At 40.4% G+C, this 17,774-nt stretch overlaps 1 protein-coding gene across 7 annotated transcripts in view; it reads left to right on the forward strand.

The window, feature by feature from the left end:
• Window positions 1-3,544: 3,544 nt before the first annotated feature.
• Window positions 3,545-17,774, forward strand: part of PHLDB2 (pleckstrin homology like domain family B member 2) — a 203,717-nt gene continuing 189,487 nt past the window's right edge. For all 7 annotated transcript variants that reach the window (XM_069475089.1, XM_069475080.1, XM_069475082.1 and 4 more), the window contains exon 1: window positions 3,545-3,764. The gene's annotated coding sequence lies outside the window, so the exon portion shown is untranslated. The remainder of the gene's footprint in view (window positions 3,765-17,774) is intronic.

Below are 17,774 nucleotides of genomic sequence, written 5' to 3' on the forward strand. Positions count from 1 at the left end.
CTGATCCCTGGAGATTATAATTATTTATATCTTAAAGTATATCTCAGGAAGTGTGGCTAGAAATACCATGTATTTTGATGTGTAGCCAGTTGGAGAATTACTGGACTAAAAACATTGTTCAGAAAGTGGAATTCGGGCCACTGGTGGTATGCAAGATGATGTGGGGTGGAAGATGGCCACATCCTTAAATAGCATTAATATTAATAATTACTTAATCAGAGCTGATTAGTAAAGAGGGAAGTCTTAGTTTAGTGATGAAACATCTCTATCCCTTGCTTATCAACCAAAAACCAAAAAGCAATAGTATCTAGCTAACTTTTAATCTCATTTCATTTCTATTGTATTTATTTTACGGTTACCTTCTCTTTGTAGCAAGTGGTCCTGGGTTTTCAATAGTGATATAAAATTCCCTTTCAAAATAAATTTATTTAAGTTTTTTTAAGAAGTCCACTGTGGAGAAGCTATGGGAATGACCTAAGTGTATGATCCTTTTCAGGCTGACAAAAATGCAATTGATTCTACCATAAATTTTTTGTCTAGAACTGGGTTTGGTTGTGCTCTTTCTACACATTCTTTAGTAGCCAACTAAATGTATAAATAAACTTCTATTTGAGATTGCAAATCATCTCTTTTTTGCATAGGGGAAATTTCTTTATGTTGCCTGTAGAAATCCAAGCTCAGATCATCTCTCTGCATGTTGTCCTGAGGAGCAGGAAAGAAAGGTCTTGGAGTCACTCAGTCTTATATATGGCTGAACTTGGTAAATGTGGAATGCAGAGACCAAATGCCATTTCTTCAACTTTGAAAGTGACATCCTTTTCTGTGAATCCCTGAGGTTAAGAGGCCTGAATGTCCTGGATTTTTGTTGTGGTTTTTCCCAAAGGAATTCTTCCTAATCAGCAGTATGTTTCTTTGTTTACCCCTCTGCAAATCTGCTCACTATAACCAAAGGAGTGTTATTATTTTCAAGACTTGAAACCTTTCATTCTCAGAGAGGGTGGGAGGTTGCAAGGGAGGGACAGTGGCCAAAGCCCATGTGCCTGGAACCTCACCCAAGATGGCCTGGACAAGCGCCAGTAGGACAAAAGCACTAGTCAGACCAGCATGTTTTCACAGCTGGGCAGTGTTTTTGGACAGCATGGATGGGGAAGAGGAACACAGAAGTATCAGCCTCTGTCCAGTAGCATCATGAGATTGAGAGAAGCCTTAGGCAAGCAGATGGCTTTAATCTAAGGGGCCAAGCATCTGAAACAGTAAGATTTATCATATAGAGAAAGGCCCCAAGAAGCAAAGTTCTGGTTGCAAAAAGAGACCACTGAAAACTGTTCTTTGTTTAACCTAAGAACTTAGCTGCTTTTTGGCCTGGACACTTTCCTGCCTTGATCTTCACTGGGCGTTTACTCAATCTAGTCCCAGAGAGTCTCTTATTTAGAGCCTCCATGAATTGCAAGGGGATACAGAAAAAGACATTAGGCTGCCTTTTGCAAAAGCTTCCCCCACCAACAACTTCGTGAGTGTAAAACTAACTTGCCACATATCAGAGAGGCCAGTGGACTACTTTGGAGGGTGCAGTGCCCCAAAATAACACACAAAATTTTAGATGTATTTTTCTCTGGCAGAAGATCCATAACTTTCATCAAATTCTCAAAGAATCTATGGTCCTAAAACCATTGCCTTTCTAATGCCTGTAAGTATGAATTATTTAAATGTTAAGCAAGCAAGGATGGCTAATTTAGGCTAGCACTAGAAAGCCTTGGTTCTTCCTATTTAAAAAAAAAAATCTAAATTAAGACTCCTATGGATTTGTTCACTACGGTGCTCTCTTTCAAGAGGTAAGGTCAGATAAAGCAAGACAAGAAGAAACAGACTTGGCTTAAGTCCAAAGTGTCCTAAGGAGTAGTTAGATGGGATCCAGCAAGAGAGGGTGTTCAGGAGCCAGAGGAACCAGGCAGGTAGACAAGGGACAGCAGGGCCACAATGTGTAGTTCTGGGCACCACATGTCAGAGGGAAATGGGTAAATTGGAGCCTTCCCAGAGAAGGGCAACCAGGAGAGGGAAGGGTCCAGAAGTCATGTCACATGAGAAGCTGGAAAAGCTCGAACAGGAAAAACTGGGAGAAAGGTAACAGGGATACCTTCAAATATTTGAAAATTGTTACATGATTTGGTTTTAGAAGATTATGATGTTAGATGTGGAAGGTATCAAAGGACATTTCTGCTAGGAGATAATGTTGTAGGAGAGAAAACTGAAAGACAGAACTGACTGATGGAGGCACAGCTGGGACTAGAGTCAAGATTCTGACTCCCACCCTGGCACATTTTCTCACCATTTCTGGCTGCCCTGCTGAGTGCCTCGTGTGCAGGGAAGAACTAGGACCCATGAGTTGCCATTTCGAGAAGGTAGAGTTCAGCCAAATCAAGAGTATTACTATGTGGAATGGGATGCTAAATGAAATAGGGAGTTCACTAACAAAAAATATTTCTAAGGGAATGCTTATTTGTTTTCTATTGCTCATATAACAAACTTGATAGCTTACAACAACACATGTTTATTACCTTGAAGGTCTAGAATGGGTCCTCAGGGCTGTGTTCCTTCCAGAGGCCTTAGAGGAGAATGCATTTCCTTGTCTCTTCCACTTCTAGAAGCTGCCTGCACTCCTTGGCCCACGGCCCCTCCCTGCATCTTCAAAGCCAGCAGTGTATCTTCAGTCTCTGGCTCTGCTCCTGTCACCACACTCCTCGGTGCCAGCCTCTCATAAGGCCCCCTGTGCTGCCTGGATAGTCAGGATAATCTCCCATCTCGAGATCCTTAACTTGATCACATCTGCAAAGTCTCTTTTGCCGCGTAAGGTAACACAGTCACAGGTTCTGGAGATTAGGACATGCACTTCCTTGGGGCATAATTCAACCTACCATAGAGTGTGTCACAGAAAGGATATTCATGCTGGCACTGGTTTTAGAGTAGACTTGGGTTCAAATCCTGCCTTCAGCATTTACTAGGTGCATGACTATTACCCCTTTGAGCCTCAGTTCCTTCATCCATAAAATAGGGATGCAATCCCAAGGTTATTGTGAGGACTTGTGATAACATATAGGAAATGCATAGGATATAATGCATTCTCAATGAATGGTAAATATATTTATTCAAAGACCTGCTAGATGATTCTCACCCTACAAGAATTCAATAGAAGAAACTCCATTATTAAATGGGAGATTTGGTAAAATGACCTCCAAATTCCCTTCTGAGATTGCTAAAGTATAAGGGATGAAAATTTTCCTCCCATATGTAAATTATTCTCAGAACCTCTAGTCCACTTCCCAGATCCAGTTACAAGGTAACCACTTTTCTGGGTAGTCAGTAGCAATCAGACTGTGCTTCCTGCCCCTGACAGTCCTGCTATCTGATTTTGTCACCCAGCCCTCTGGTTGGATTTGAGCAGGACTAGGAGCCTGTCCTGGTGTGTGATGATTGGCTAGACCTGGCTGCTGAGACCGGCGCAGACTCCCTCCTTCACATCTGTCAACATACCTGGCTTCAAGCAAGTCACTGCCCACTATGCCACTGTCTGCAGGGCCCAGAGAGAGCAGGGAAAGAAACGGAGGGGAACAACTTACTTTCATTCTGCGGGAAAAGTAGAAGCCTGTGTTGATGCTTCTTCCCAACATCCCAACCTCTTCAGCAAGTGTTGGGACAGCCATGGGCTATCACTGCTGAGTCAGAAAGAAAGCTGAGGGAAGAGTTGGGACTGAAAAGCAGCTATCAAGGTAAGTGGTCTATCTGGTCATGGGCTCTTCCCTAAAGAGTTACGAAACAAGCCCCTTGCATAGCCTTGTAACCAGAGTGTCTCTGAGGATGGGCTGCTGAAGGTGAGGTGGTAGGTGTGAGTGTGTTGGGAGAATTCAGTCATTTGCCCATCGGCATGTTCTAGAAAGCAAGCTGTAATTTGCTTCCATATTCTCTTGTTTTTCCTGTACACATTTAAAAACTTTGGAAGGTTTTTTAAAAAAATCTTTCATTATAACAACTTATATTTGTGATTTATTGAAATTTTCCCACTAGTAGTGGCTCCACAAACGTGATTCTGTTTTAGAATTTTGCTTGCATGACTTTTTTCCACTTTCAAGACATACCATAGAGAACAGTGTGCATATAATTCAGAGGGCTGTCAACCTATCATTTGAGGGAGTAAACTGCATTTTTCTGCTTTGGAACCTAGAGAGTTAAAAGTCCTAAAACTACTGAAGCAGAATCAAGCCTATTTACCTAAGCTTATCACACTGGGCACCCAGGTCAATCATTTACTGAGGCCAGGCTGTTTCCTGACTGGAACAGAAGACCACCAAAATCTCCTCCCTACTGAGACTCTTTATGGAATAGACACAGGCAACATAGAAGGAACCCTTCTCTGAAGCTATAGCCCATATTTTCTTCTGACCAGAGTAAATTTTTATCCTACCCAGAGTGGTAAATGCCACAAGGTCCCGCTAAGCTCAGTGATAAATAAATATGAGCAAGATTCATACACAAACCTGATGCCTGATTTCACCTCAGGAACAAGAGCTGTGGCTTTAGAGATAGCTTCGCCTGTCACTGGAGGTCTATAGGGAAGAAGTAGACTAACTATGGAACAAGCAACTAAATGATTCCTGAGGAAAACAAGGTTATGAAGTAATCACAAAAAGAAATACTTGGAATTTTTCCCCTTCACATCTACATATTCTGGAAATATGTTATTTTTAATGAACATGATCCATTCTTCTTTAAGTCTGAATATAACTCCTCTAATTTCAGCAACATTGTCATACTATCACCACATACACCTGTCAGGCCTCTGTGGTGGTTTCTGGTTCTTATAATTATTAATATTAGTTAGAAGCTTGGTGATACGGAGGCTCTATTTTTCTGAACTCCCTTTAGGGAAGGAGTTGGACCATGTATTGGACAAGGTAATGTTTGACACTTTTTATCAACCATTTGTGGAACTGAAGTGATTCCCCTCAGGTAATGTTTGTGGCCTGAATGTTTAGTGGCTGAGGCAGTTAACTAGATGCAAGAATTCAGGCCATTGTAGACACAAACTTATGTGTGATTTTGGGTAAGTCTGTGGATACCTACCAAGAATGTTGTGGAGAATTATGGAAAACTGATAAATTTCCTAAAGATATTAAGTCCTATAAAATGTGGGTCTGGTTGGTATCCAGAGCATGTTTGTAGGTAATGCAGGCGATGGAGGTGGTTTTGAAGACGCAAAGGGTCTCGGGGTGCTCAAATGAACTGACCAGACTTACCCACATTACTGTAGGCTGGGGATGGACACACAGGTTTGACCCGTCCTTCCTGGACAACATTTGGCTCAAGGCCTAAAGCACACTGGAAGCCCGTGAGGGTATATCCAGCTTTTCTTTCCATTCCAAGTATATCGGATAGCAGGCAGAGGGAGATTATTCTCAAGATGGACTAGATTAGAACAGACATTGTTATTGCTTTTACATGTTAGGAAGTTAGAACACAGAAGTTAATTAGTTTGCCCAAAATTATTCAATTAGTGAGAGTCTGAGCCAGGATTCTACTCAGCTCTGCCTTGTCGTCAATCCAGCACTTCCCCCATAAAGTCATGGAGTTGAGGACATGGAGAAGCACAAATTGGGAGGTCACCCAAGTAGCAAGGCCGACTAACATCGTCAGAGCTTCTCCATTGGCCCACTGCTGTGCCATGCCCGAGGCCAAGTGGGTGCCACAACAAGCAAAAGGCCAGCATTGGACTGGACTGGATCTTCTTTGAGGGGACGTAAAAGAACAAACAGACAGGGAGCAAAAGGGAGTGTTTCTAAAGGTGGCAGTCACCAGAGTCTTCTCAGTCCTGGATATTCCCTAAGTAAACCCAGTTAATTCTCAGGCTAGATCTCCGCCCCTTTCTATTCCATAGACTCAAACCTATGTGCCCCAACGAATGTCCAACATCTGAACTGACTCCAGAGAAAGAAATGACCCTATCCCAATCCTTCTCTGGGAACTCCAGATTTTAATTACTATTTCCGCTCACCTCAGCTAATAGCCACTCATCTAAACCCAGGAGACCTGGGCACAAAGAAGCTTAAAGCAAGAAGAACCATCAACATCCATCATATCAAGGCTCCAACTATCTGCAACCCAAAGAGACCCGCATTGACCTGCAGTCCGAATGGCTTGTTGGTGTCATTTAAGCAGTAAATGAGTAAAGTGCAGCAACAAGCCTTCCTCTGCATCCCTGCCCCTAGCTCCACTTTTGCTCAGATCGCCCCTAAAAATTCCATTAGCTGGCTAGCATAAATTCCAAAGCAGCCACAATCCTTGAGCGTTTACAACATCAAGATAAATAGATGCCATCATGAAATGTGGTTGGCTAAACATCTTTGAACAAAGGGTTTCTTCTTTTTACTCACCCGCCCCATGCATACCTCAAGGGTGTGATAGCAAAGGCATTACAAACAGGGATTGCATCACCACGTCTACCACTATTCTTTTCTAAACAACTGACGCCACCTGAACTGTACTCTGGTGCTATCATTTTTGTTAACTAAAACACTAGGAGAAAAAGTTGAAACTAAAACACAAGGACTCATAACAATATTTTACTTTTATCAAATGCTTATTATGACTAGGAAATGAACTATTGCCTTATTATCCTCACTTTTTTAAAAAATTTAATTTTCATAACAAAACTATGCAACTTGCCCAAGTCACAGAGCTAGTAAGATGAGGAGAAATTTGAGTTGAGATGTGTCAGACTCTAACGCCCAGAATGTTCTTTAGCATTCTGTCCTGGGAAACATACTCAATGGCATCTACACTGTTCACATTCTAAGTGCAAAAGTATAAATAGTCCTTTCTAGATTATTTGATTGGATCCTCAGAGTATACATTTATCCCCCCTTCCCCCCCCTCACCAGACGTTCTTGATGCTGTGCAGGCGTAAAACTCAATCAATACCACAGTGGTTTTCCTCTCGGAAAGCAACCACAAAACACACATACGTGCGCACACACATGTGTGCGCACACACATGCAAGTGCACACACACTATAACAATTGCCTACTTATCAGTGCTTTGATACCTTTCTGAAGCTGTGAGAGCTTCAGAATTGTTCTTATTTCCTGGTTTACAAACATGGTTTTCATTGTTTGGTGTTTTTTTAATTGATTTTAAGGTAATGTAAAAGAAACAAATTTTTCATTTATCATACAGAGATTTTTTAAAAGTTTATTTCTGCAGTGAAATTTCAGTCTTTGAGAAAGCTAAATTTCTCAAGACTTCCCAGCAAGTCAATAGTTTTATTTAATCTTTATCACAGGCCTGTAAGGTGAGTACCATTTTCAGGTGATATCCTTGCAGATAAGGAACCTGAGACTCAGTGCAGACGAGTGCCCTTCTCAAGCTCACTCATCCTGGGATTCCAAATTCTTTGCTCTTTTTTTCCTAATACACAAACGGTTCTCTGGATTCCTAAGGCCTACAAATGGTAGGAATGGGGCCCACAAGCTAGTTACAGAAATTAAAAATGTCAAATGACTAAACAGCATGTTCTTGGGCTTCAGGAACCCACTCAAACATTGGTTGCTTTGCTTTTGGCTGGAATTCTATCAGGTCAGTGTGGTAATGCTGTTACTCTAATTAGATTTTCATAGAATAATGAAAACAAAGATGCTAATTGTTACTTAATAAAATCTTTCTTAAAGGCAAAAATCTTTCAAGCCCATGTGCCCATGAGCAAAATAAAATATCAAAGGGGTTCCTGCTAGGAGAAAGGTAAGAAACCACTGTCCTCTAATCTGTTGTATGCATGGGTAAGTTACAGCCTCCATGGTGTCTCTTGATAATCAAAACACAAACCCTCTCTTGGTTAATCCTATAACCAGATGGATGTTTCTTGGGTCAAATAGTTGCAAAATGGTGGGGAACCTAAGTTAGTCCTTCTACAAATTAGGACTCCATTGTGAGTGTAGATTTAACCTCCAGAAACCAGCTATACTTACCGGTGGAATTCTTGTGCCCTGTGAATTCTACTTCAGTCCTAAGAAGTTCAGAGCGGTCAGGGAGCCCTGCCTTAGCAGTGCATCTGGATGAGATAGATTGTTTTCTTATTCCTAATGCTTTCCTGGGAACTGCCCCTGGCTGGCTGCCTGAGTCTCCACCCCATGTGACAGTTTTGTTGTCCACATCCTTGCTTTGGTGATAATGTGCATCTTCATTCTACCTTTTGTCATCATTTCTGTGATCTCAGTGGGTCTAAGGTTCTTGGTGCAGGAGAATTCATGGTTTGGGACAAGGAGCAAACAGAGAGAATGAAACATCTGCCCCTGCCCCATACCATCTTGAAAATTTTCCCCCTCCTCTCTACAATTCCAAGGTCAAGTTGCCCATGGGAGCAGTAAAGGAACTGAAGGTCACAAAAAGCTGGCAAATCACCATCCCTTGGAGGGATTCCCAGAAAGTAAAATGAAAATGAGATTGTTTTCACATAAGACCTCTGTATTTGGAGGACAGGATTCAAACAGTTTGAATTTGCAGTTTCACTGTGCACTGAGGTAACCCCCACAAGGTCCGTTTTTTTTTTTTTTTTTTTTCCTAAAGCCAAAACAATATCAAAAACACTTCCTGCAGAGAACTCTAACTAGGCAGAATTCTTTTTTGTCATCACTAGGCTGATGTTTTCAAGGATTCATTTCTTAAGATAAGCCTTATATAGTGCATTTGGCTGGAGCTCATGTGTATTGCTGTGGAATGATGGCTTTCATCCATGGGGCCTACTTTGTGGTGATCTCATTAGGTTTCATAAGGTAAGCGGCTTAAAACTCATGGTTAGTACATGAGCAGTCTGCGAGAGAAGAGAAAACCCAGAAACCAACCAGAAGACATTGCAGTGACTGAGCAGGTGGCAGACTTCTCTATGACCCAAGGACACCCAGTACCCCAATCTGAGTCTACAAATTCCAGGGAGATGTATCCTCGATTTCAAACATGTGTTTTCCACAAAATTTAGCTTTCCTTCCTAGGTAGGAATCCTGAACAATGGCTAGACTTCCCCTAACATGACTGTTGTCTACCCAAATTCATCTTGTTTTGCTTCTCTTTGCAAAATGAAAATCCCCCATTTTTCATAAGAGGTTTTGTTATAGAATATAGTTGTCTGGTAACTTGAAGTTCAACAAGTTGAACGTGAAATAGCCCAAGAGGTATCCTAGTCCTTACTTACTGCTGTCTTTCTCTGTGGGTTTGTGCTAATTTTCACACTTCTTGGTGATGGCTTAGTTTCAGTTCTTTACTCATCTTCATCCTTGCTGTGAATAACCACAAACATTTATTGATGGGTTATCCTCAGTTCAGCAACAATCATCTACTCCTTCCCCGAAATATATTAGACACTGTTTTTAAAACAGGATTATATAATCTTGCCACTCCTCAGAGATAAGAAGGTTTTAAACTTACCAAGTGGGCCAAACCGTAGCCTCCCTAGAATCCTCTGTATGTACATATGTGTGTGCGTGTGTGTGTGTGTGCTTTTAATCATTATACAGTATCTTGAAGATTATGGGTCCTCAGTAAATATTTGTCAATGATAATAAATTGGTAAAGCAACTGGGAATTTAGTATAGACAGTGCTTTTAAACAAAAAGACTTTGGAATTGCCAAGGAAAACTAAAGATAGGACTGGAAGTATCATTGGTGTGCACTGAGGGTCTACTTGCTCTTCTGCCATCCAGTAACAGAATGGCACAGTAGATGGGAGATTTGGGTTCTGTTTGATTCTCCTGCTATTACACTCCAATCAGGCATCTGAGCACGTTACTTCAGCTCTCTGAACCTCAATTTTCCCACTTTCAAAATGGAAGCAGGGTTTTGGGAGTATACCATCTTTAAGGTCTCTTCTAGCTTTAATATTCTGTGTTTTATGAAAAACTACAAAAGTTAAGATCAGAAAGTTCTTTAATGAAAATACAGAAATGATTTTAATCCCTTTGGGGTGACTGTCCCTATCTCTTAGGTAAATAAACTGGGACGAATAAAAAACTGCTCAAGAGATCCCAGGTATGTAACCTTAAGGATGGTATAAATTGGAGGGGCTGGAGATCTTTGCTAGAGAAAGAGCCCACTTAGCTGGGAGAACACAGGGAACCACAGATGAGTTTTCTTGTCCATCTGTAACCCTGGCACCAGCACTCAGCTCTGCCTCACCTGTGTGTTGCTAATGGGAGCTCCAGCGAGCAGGCAGTCATGACTATCATGCTCTCTTTATAAATAAACAGAAGCCCTTAAAGGTGACATGACTTGCTCAAGGTTACAGAAACATGGCAGTGACTCAGATGGAACTGTGTGTTTGGAGGAGGGGGAGCAGATGACACTATAAGCAAACAGTGGAAGAGTGAGGGAAAGATCCATGGCTCCTCTAAAGTACACAAAACAATGGTCAAGGACTGTGGAAGAGATTTAAGTTTGCTCTGGATCCCGAGACCAACCCTCTCTGCCCCTCCCTGAGCCACCCAGCCACCCTGCCCAGGGTTACTCACACAGGTTGTTGCTAACTGGATGCCTGCACTCATGTCCCTTCTTGTAAGCTTCATGAAAGGCTATTTGTAATGAAGAGAAGGCACATCAAGGAAATGAGACTGCATTAAAGATCTTCCCCAAGGCCCTGAACTAACAGGGCAGTTTTTTTGGAGACAGTCCCATTTTCCTCTTAAAGTCTAGAGAAGTGAATGGCCATCAGGATGACTGGCACAGTTATGATGTTCCATTTCAAGCATGGATTTTTTTTTTAATTTTTTACTTCTGGGGTTATTTCACTTCTCTCTGCTCTACTTCTTCAAATAAAAAAGAAAGAAAAAAGCTTGCTCCCTGTGACACTGCATGAGCGAAAACAGCCCCAGGCAATACTATTCAAAGGAACCTACTCATTGCAACAAACACCAAGGCATGGCTAGACATTTCAGTAAAGAAAGTGTGATAGTGATTGTGGCCCACACTGATTGACTTCATCCGCCCAGACCCATGCCCAGGAGACTCTAAGGTCCTGAATAACAACATCACAAGTGATGGCAAAGAACCTCTGGTCCAACAAGAAAAGCATTGAAAGAAATTAGACATCAATAGTCTTATGTCTTAGTAGCAGTTAGAGCCTGCATCACTTTACTGCCTTTTTGTCCTTTTTAAAGATTAGAAATGGCAGGCAACATTACTTATCATCACCAGGGGATATCTGATAATTTTCTGGGGAGGGGAGTAATGCCATGGATTCAATAAGAATAGACTGGTTTCCTGGAAGGATCTTCAAGTGACTTTCTGTTGTGCACAACAAAAATCATACTGGGCATTCCCACTTCTCAGTTTTCACTCTATTCCTAACAGCTAATTGACTTCTTCTTAGGTAGTCTCTTGGAGAAGGGATTAGGTAACAGGCAACACAATAAACAATGCTTAGTTGACACCATAGACAACCATATAGGCTACACTCACTATTTAGAAGCCACAAAACAGTCATCAAAAGTTACCTTTGGGTTGCCCACCATATACATTCAATTAAGGCAAGATAGGAAGAGGATAGTCTCATGATTCAATCATGTACTGTCTCTTAATGAGGCCAGAGAATCAGAACAGCCCATGATGATTCCAACAATCATTATCAATGTCAAACTAAGCTGAAATACAGACCTCAATGCCTCAGTGAATTCCTATCAAGTTAAAAAACAAAAAGAAATGGACATCAACAAAAACGAACAAACAAAAAAAACAGGCAAGGTGCTGAAACATAGGACAATCTCATACATCCTCTGACAATAATGACCAAGTACCAGCTGGCACCTTTGTGAGTTCTACACTCTGTGGACACATCACAGCTTCTAGACTTGAACTGAATTTCTGTTATTGGACTGGATTCTCTAGTCCTGACAGCTTTCTAGCAGGAGAAAAGGGATTTCAGAGCCTGTAGTAAAATGGAACTGTGTTTTCCTACTTTTCAAAAAAACATCTGGCCTTTCATATACCTACCCATAGTTCTCACTCAGCCCACTGAAGCCCAGGAAGCTAGAGTCCATGCGTCTCCCTTCTGTGCCTGAGTGTCTGCCCGACAGTGAAGGGAAGAAGGAGCTTATTCAGTAGAGGCTTTCCAGAAGATGCAGGACTATTCCTGATAATCCCACTTTTCATTGCCCACTGGGCCAAAAGGGAGTGAGGCAGCATTTTGAACCAAGGAGAGTTTCATGCTATAAATCTTCATGCATTTGGGGGCGCCAAGTGTCTTGCTGTGATTGAGGTGGAACTAAAATAATTTACGAGTAGTGTGTGTGTGTGTGTGTGTGTGTGTGTGTGTCTGTGTGATACATGGAAAGAATTTTAATATGAGAAGCGCATTGGATCAATTTTGCAACACGAAAAATCTTTTGTCGGACTATTTCTGGGTGTGGGTTACACAAAATCTAAATACTTTTTAATTTCTGGAGTTAATTAGCAAATGTCTATTTAAAACACTGGCTTCTATTGACAACATATTCCCTTCTCTAAAATTGCTACAAGACATTTTGATCATTTTTAGAAAATGTATACTACAAGAACCTTTGGCATATAAAAAATTCTTTTGTGATGTCTAAATGAATCTCAGGGTTGGTTAATTGTACTGAACTTTAGATGTCTTCAAGTAACTCTTGACATGCTGAATTTTATATCCCATTACCATCTATCTTATTTTAGTGGTGCTGTAAGTCATTAGCCAATGAAATTCAGGTAAACTGATCAATGAATACAACAGCCTGTGCATTATTATTTAGTTAGATTGTGTGCTTAGCCTACTTTCCAAACATGTTTTTTTTTCCTTTTCTGCAGGCACACACTCTGCCTATGTCTGGTTTCGCTTAATCTTTGGCTGTTCCCATGAAGGGATTAGCTGGGGGTCACCATATTTCCTCTTTTAACCACTATCTGATAAGCCTCCAACTGGGATACTACTATTCTTCACAAGCATTTATATCAAAAGCTATTAACTCCCACTTCCCCCAAGCCAAGGATATAAGCATGTTGGAATCAAATATTTTCCATTGTTCAAACATAGATCCAATAAGAAGACATTTACAGAGTGACTAACACATGTTTGACATTGTGCTAAGGGCTGTAGATTCAGACATGTGTAGTTCACAATTCCACCCAAAAGGAAGACAAACATCTCATACAGCAGATGAACCAATAAAGGAGCCAACGCAGCATCATGTGAGGCTGTCAAGACAATGATAACTGAATACAACATAGAAAAATTCCAGATGGATGCTCAGGAAGACTATCAGGGGAGTTGAAATCCAAGTGGTGTTTTTTAAAAAAGGAAATTAGGATTTGCATCCTTCCTTTTATCAGAATTCAGACTTAAAAAAAAAAAAAAGCTGCTTCCTTTTTAAGAATGTGTATGGATAACCTAAGGAGAGGAAATAACAAAAGTAGAGATAGTTATGTTAGCCATCTCTGGAGAAGCAAGGTAAGAGGAGAGTCCAGAGAGATCCTTCTAATTAAAATGTAGGAACAAGAAGAACTAGACCTTTGCCTTGAACCAGAGTCTGTGCCTAAATCACAACCCTGGGACCTGGAGCCTTAATTTAGAAGCATTCTCTGCAGCCCAGAGCTCATACGCTCTCCCATACCCTAGGGACCTCTACTTGATAGACAGTCTTGTTATAAATCTAATCTCCACTTAGATATGACTTGAATTTCATTTATTCTGGGAGCAACTTTAAACAGAAACAATGAACAAAGAACAAAACTGGAGAAATGGCAATAAGGTCTTCTGATGTCAGCAGCTGGCACCAGGTAAGAAGCTCAAGGTTAAAGAACAAAGATGGCCTACCCAGCACCCATCCCTGCATTAACATCCAAATCCAGCTTTGACTTTAATACTGCACATTTTAGCAAGATATAAGTCAGAATAATAAGCTTAGTAGCTCTTGAGCTAGCCTAGCTGGAAGTTCTTCTTAAGTTGACTTGGGTAAACATTCAGTGTGTAAGTGAAAACTTTCACCGTCTTAAACAATTTGCCTGTTTCCTGAAGTAGGGCCAACAGATTGTTGAGTTGCCTGATTCCTTTAGAAACTCAGATCATAAATCAAACTCCTAATGGACCAACTTTCATGTTGGCTTCATTCTTTCATTCACTGAAAAAGGGAATATATGTAAAAGTTAATTAGGATAGATTTGACTACATAAATATTTAAGACTTCTTTTACAAATGCCATAAACAAAGGTAAAAATAGAAATAGTGAACAGAAAAGTATATTTGCAACATAAATAACAGGCAAATGTTACTGTCCCCAAAGAGTACTTACACATCCATACCAACTACAGACATTAAGCCCAGAGAAAGTCAGGCAGAAATTGAACTGGCAATTCACAAAATAAGGAAAATACATGACCTATAATCATATGAAGAAACGTTCAGCCATGTTAACAATGAAATAAAATCAAATTGAAACAGTAAGGTTGCATTTCCTTTCTATGAGATTGGAAAAAATTGGGTGATAGGTATCGTGAGCATGTGGGAAACAGGCCCTTCCACACATTGCTGCTGGTGGAAGTGTCAGTCTCCACAACTTCTTTTTTAAGGACAGTTTGTCAAAGCATATTTTACAAGTTGTAATGTGTGTAACTTTTGATTTAGCAAATCTACTGCTAGAACTTATTTTAGAAAATAATACAAGTTCAGTGCATAAAGGATTTCCCATAGTACACAAATATTTGTGTAAGGTTTGTTTATAACAACAAATTTTGAAAACAGCTTATGTGTTCATGAGAGAGGGCTCAGATATAAACACACACACAAGGATACTGTGCAGCCATTTAAAGTGATGAGATCCGTGTAGCAGTAGCTCAGAGCCTGAACTCTGCAGCCAATAGATCTGTATTTTAGCGCTGCCAGTTACTTGCTGTGTGACCTTGGGCAAGTCACTTGACCTCAGTCTCATTTTAAAGAAATGGGGATAATACTAGTACCTATGTCTCAAGATGAAGGTGAATTAGATGAAAGTGTGAATATAAAGCTCTTAATACACCACTTGACATGCAGTAAGGGCAAACTAACTGTGAACTGTTGCTAGTGAGAGACCCTGTTTCAATCCTGCTAAGTGTGAAAAATTGGGGTAAAAATAGCACTGTTGGCTTCTGCACAAGATGACAGACTAGCCCCGGGGCTTTGCCTCTTGATCCTTCTAAGATCTTACTGAAATAAAAAAAATTTTTTTAAATAAAAAGAATAAACTCCTAATAGATAAGAAAGAGGAAGGGGGTATCAACAAATTCCTGAAAGATAGAAAACAAATAGGACAGAGGAAAAAAATACAAACAAGAAGAACTGCATCTGTAAAACAACGGAGACACTATAAAAAAACAATCTGAGGCAGGGTGTGGTGGCTCACGCCTGTAATCCTAGCACTTTGGGAGGCTGAGGGAGGAGATGGCTTGAGGTTGAGAGTTTGAAACCATGCTGTGTGACAAAGTGAGAGCCTCATCTCTACAAAAAAAAGAAAGAACTGGGCATGGTGGTGCATGCCTGTATTCGCAGCTACTCGGGAGGCTGAGACAGGAGGATCCCTTAAGCCCAGGAGTTTGAGGTTGCAGTGAGCTATCATGATGCCACTGCAGTCTAGCTGGGGCTATGGAGCAAGACTCTGTCTAAAAAAAAAAAAAAAAGAGTTCTTTTAGTGACTAAAATTATTAATGTTATAAAAAAATTGATATACTGGAAAATAATGTTAAAGAAGCTTTTTGAAATTTAGAGCAAAATGACATCAGTGGAAATGTGAGGAAAAAATAAGCATATGGTATAGCATAACCAACATATACTAAAAGTGCTTGGATATATGCCAGGCGTTGATTTACATCCATTACCTGTATTATTGCAATCAGTCTTCCCAGCAACTCTGTGGGGTAGGTAACAATATTACTACAGTTGGAGAGAATGAGGCATTAAGAAATCAAAAAACTTGCCCCAGACCACATGGCTAATATAGGAAGGAGTATGGTGTGGCTCTGAGCTGGATTGTCTCTGTCATCTTGGCATCTCCAAAGCCCTGCTGAGGACTTCCTCACAGGACTAAGAAGCAAAAACTACATTTCCCAGAATGGCCACCTCTCGCGGTTTCAGATTACAACCTTAAGAAGTCACAGTGATTGGGAAGGTAGAAGACGGATCCTTATTCTCCAGAGGCAGTTATAGGCAGACACATGGCAAAAGGTGGTTGCGAGGTTTGAAGCAGCTTAAAATTGAGCATCTAGAGAATCATGCAGATTCGGGTTGTGAACTGAGGTAATCAGTGACAGTTCAAGGCACTTTCACTTTCAACGCTTATTCCTTACATCAAAACACTTCCTGCTAGGCACACACAAAAAGGCTTTTGTTTCCCAAACCAACTTTGACTGACACAGGCTCCAAAGGCTGAGACCTAATCCTGGAAGTCCAATATCTAACTAATAAGTATCTCAGAAATAACATGGAAAATTGAAGGGAAGAAATCATCAAAAAATAGAATCTTAGAGTTCAAAAGACACAAAGCTTGGATGAAAAGTGTCCAGCACAATGAATTAAAAAGAAAAACAAGTAGGCAAACTTGTGATATTTTAGAATGCTGAAGACTAAAAGAACATAAGAAACTTCGGTGAGGGAAAAAAAAAGTAACCTACAAGGAATCCAAATTAGCTAGTTCTGATTTCTCATCAATATCATTAAGTGATGCTACCAGATATTTGGGGAATGCCTTCAAAGTTACACGGGAACATGATTTCAGCCTAGAATTCTATACCCAGCCAAACTATAAATCAATTGTTAGAGCAGAATATAGACATTTTCTGATAGTAAAGACTTCAAAATTTTAGCTTCTATGTACAATTTTTTAAACAAGGATGAAGTTCACTTGATAAACTTTCAGTGGATTTACTTCCATGAGTATTAAAAATCTGTAGCATAACAACCCTCCACATTTTCATATATTATTTAGAAAAAATATTAGAGGTATTTGGGTATAAAAAAGGAATATAAAGCACAAGTAGGTAAATATGGCACATTTGAGAGTAGCATAAGAATAACTGAAATTTGGGAAACAATTTGCTAAAGTAAATGCCTTAATGTATTATCTCTTCCAAATATATTTAGATTGTAAAAGAAAGGACTTAAAAGACACGGCAGAATCAATGGCAGAAACTCATCAGCGGCAGCAATAACGAGAGCAGAGGAGCACAGGGACTGCTATTTGGTGGCCCATCCCTGACGGTGGCCCAGTTTCCTTTGTTTAGACTGCATAGCCATCATTCTTTCTCCCCCACCCCAGAAGCCTCTGACTATGTTTCCCAGGAAGGCTCTCTCCCACAGAAGGGAATGTGAAGACACATTAAACTGTGTGTTCTTGTTTGCCTACAAGTTCCATTGCTCATTATGAATAAATATATTTAGCAATCTGGCTTATGCAGCAATTCTTTTTACTTCCTCCTATTTTTTTCATCTTCTTTTTTTCACTCTTTTAGGTTGTACCTTTTTGTGTAAGTAATCTCAAGTCTTCTTTGGAGTGAGAAAGAGTTTAAATAAATATTATTGATGACCCTAACCTCACTTTCTTGTAAGGTGCAGCAGCCCAGTCCCTAGAGCCTGACACCCTGTAGGCACACGGACACACTGGAGTTTCTGGTCCGAAAGAGCTGGGATTAAACTCTGATGTTGTATTCAGGGTTCTTGGTTGCACTAACAGATTGACTCTGGCACTGTACATAGAAAATGAATT

Source organism: Eulemur rufifrons, chromosome 7 (genome assembly GCF_041146395.1).
Source record: "Eulemur rufifrons isolate Redbay chromosome 7, OSU_ERuf_1, whole genome shotgun sequence".
NCBI classification, from domain to species: domain Eukaryota; kingdom Metazoa; phylum Chordata; class Mammalia; order Primates; family Lemuridae; genus Eulemur; species Eulemur rufifrons.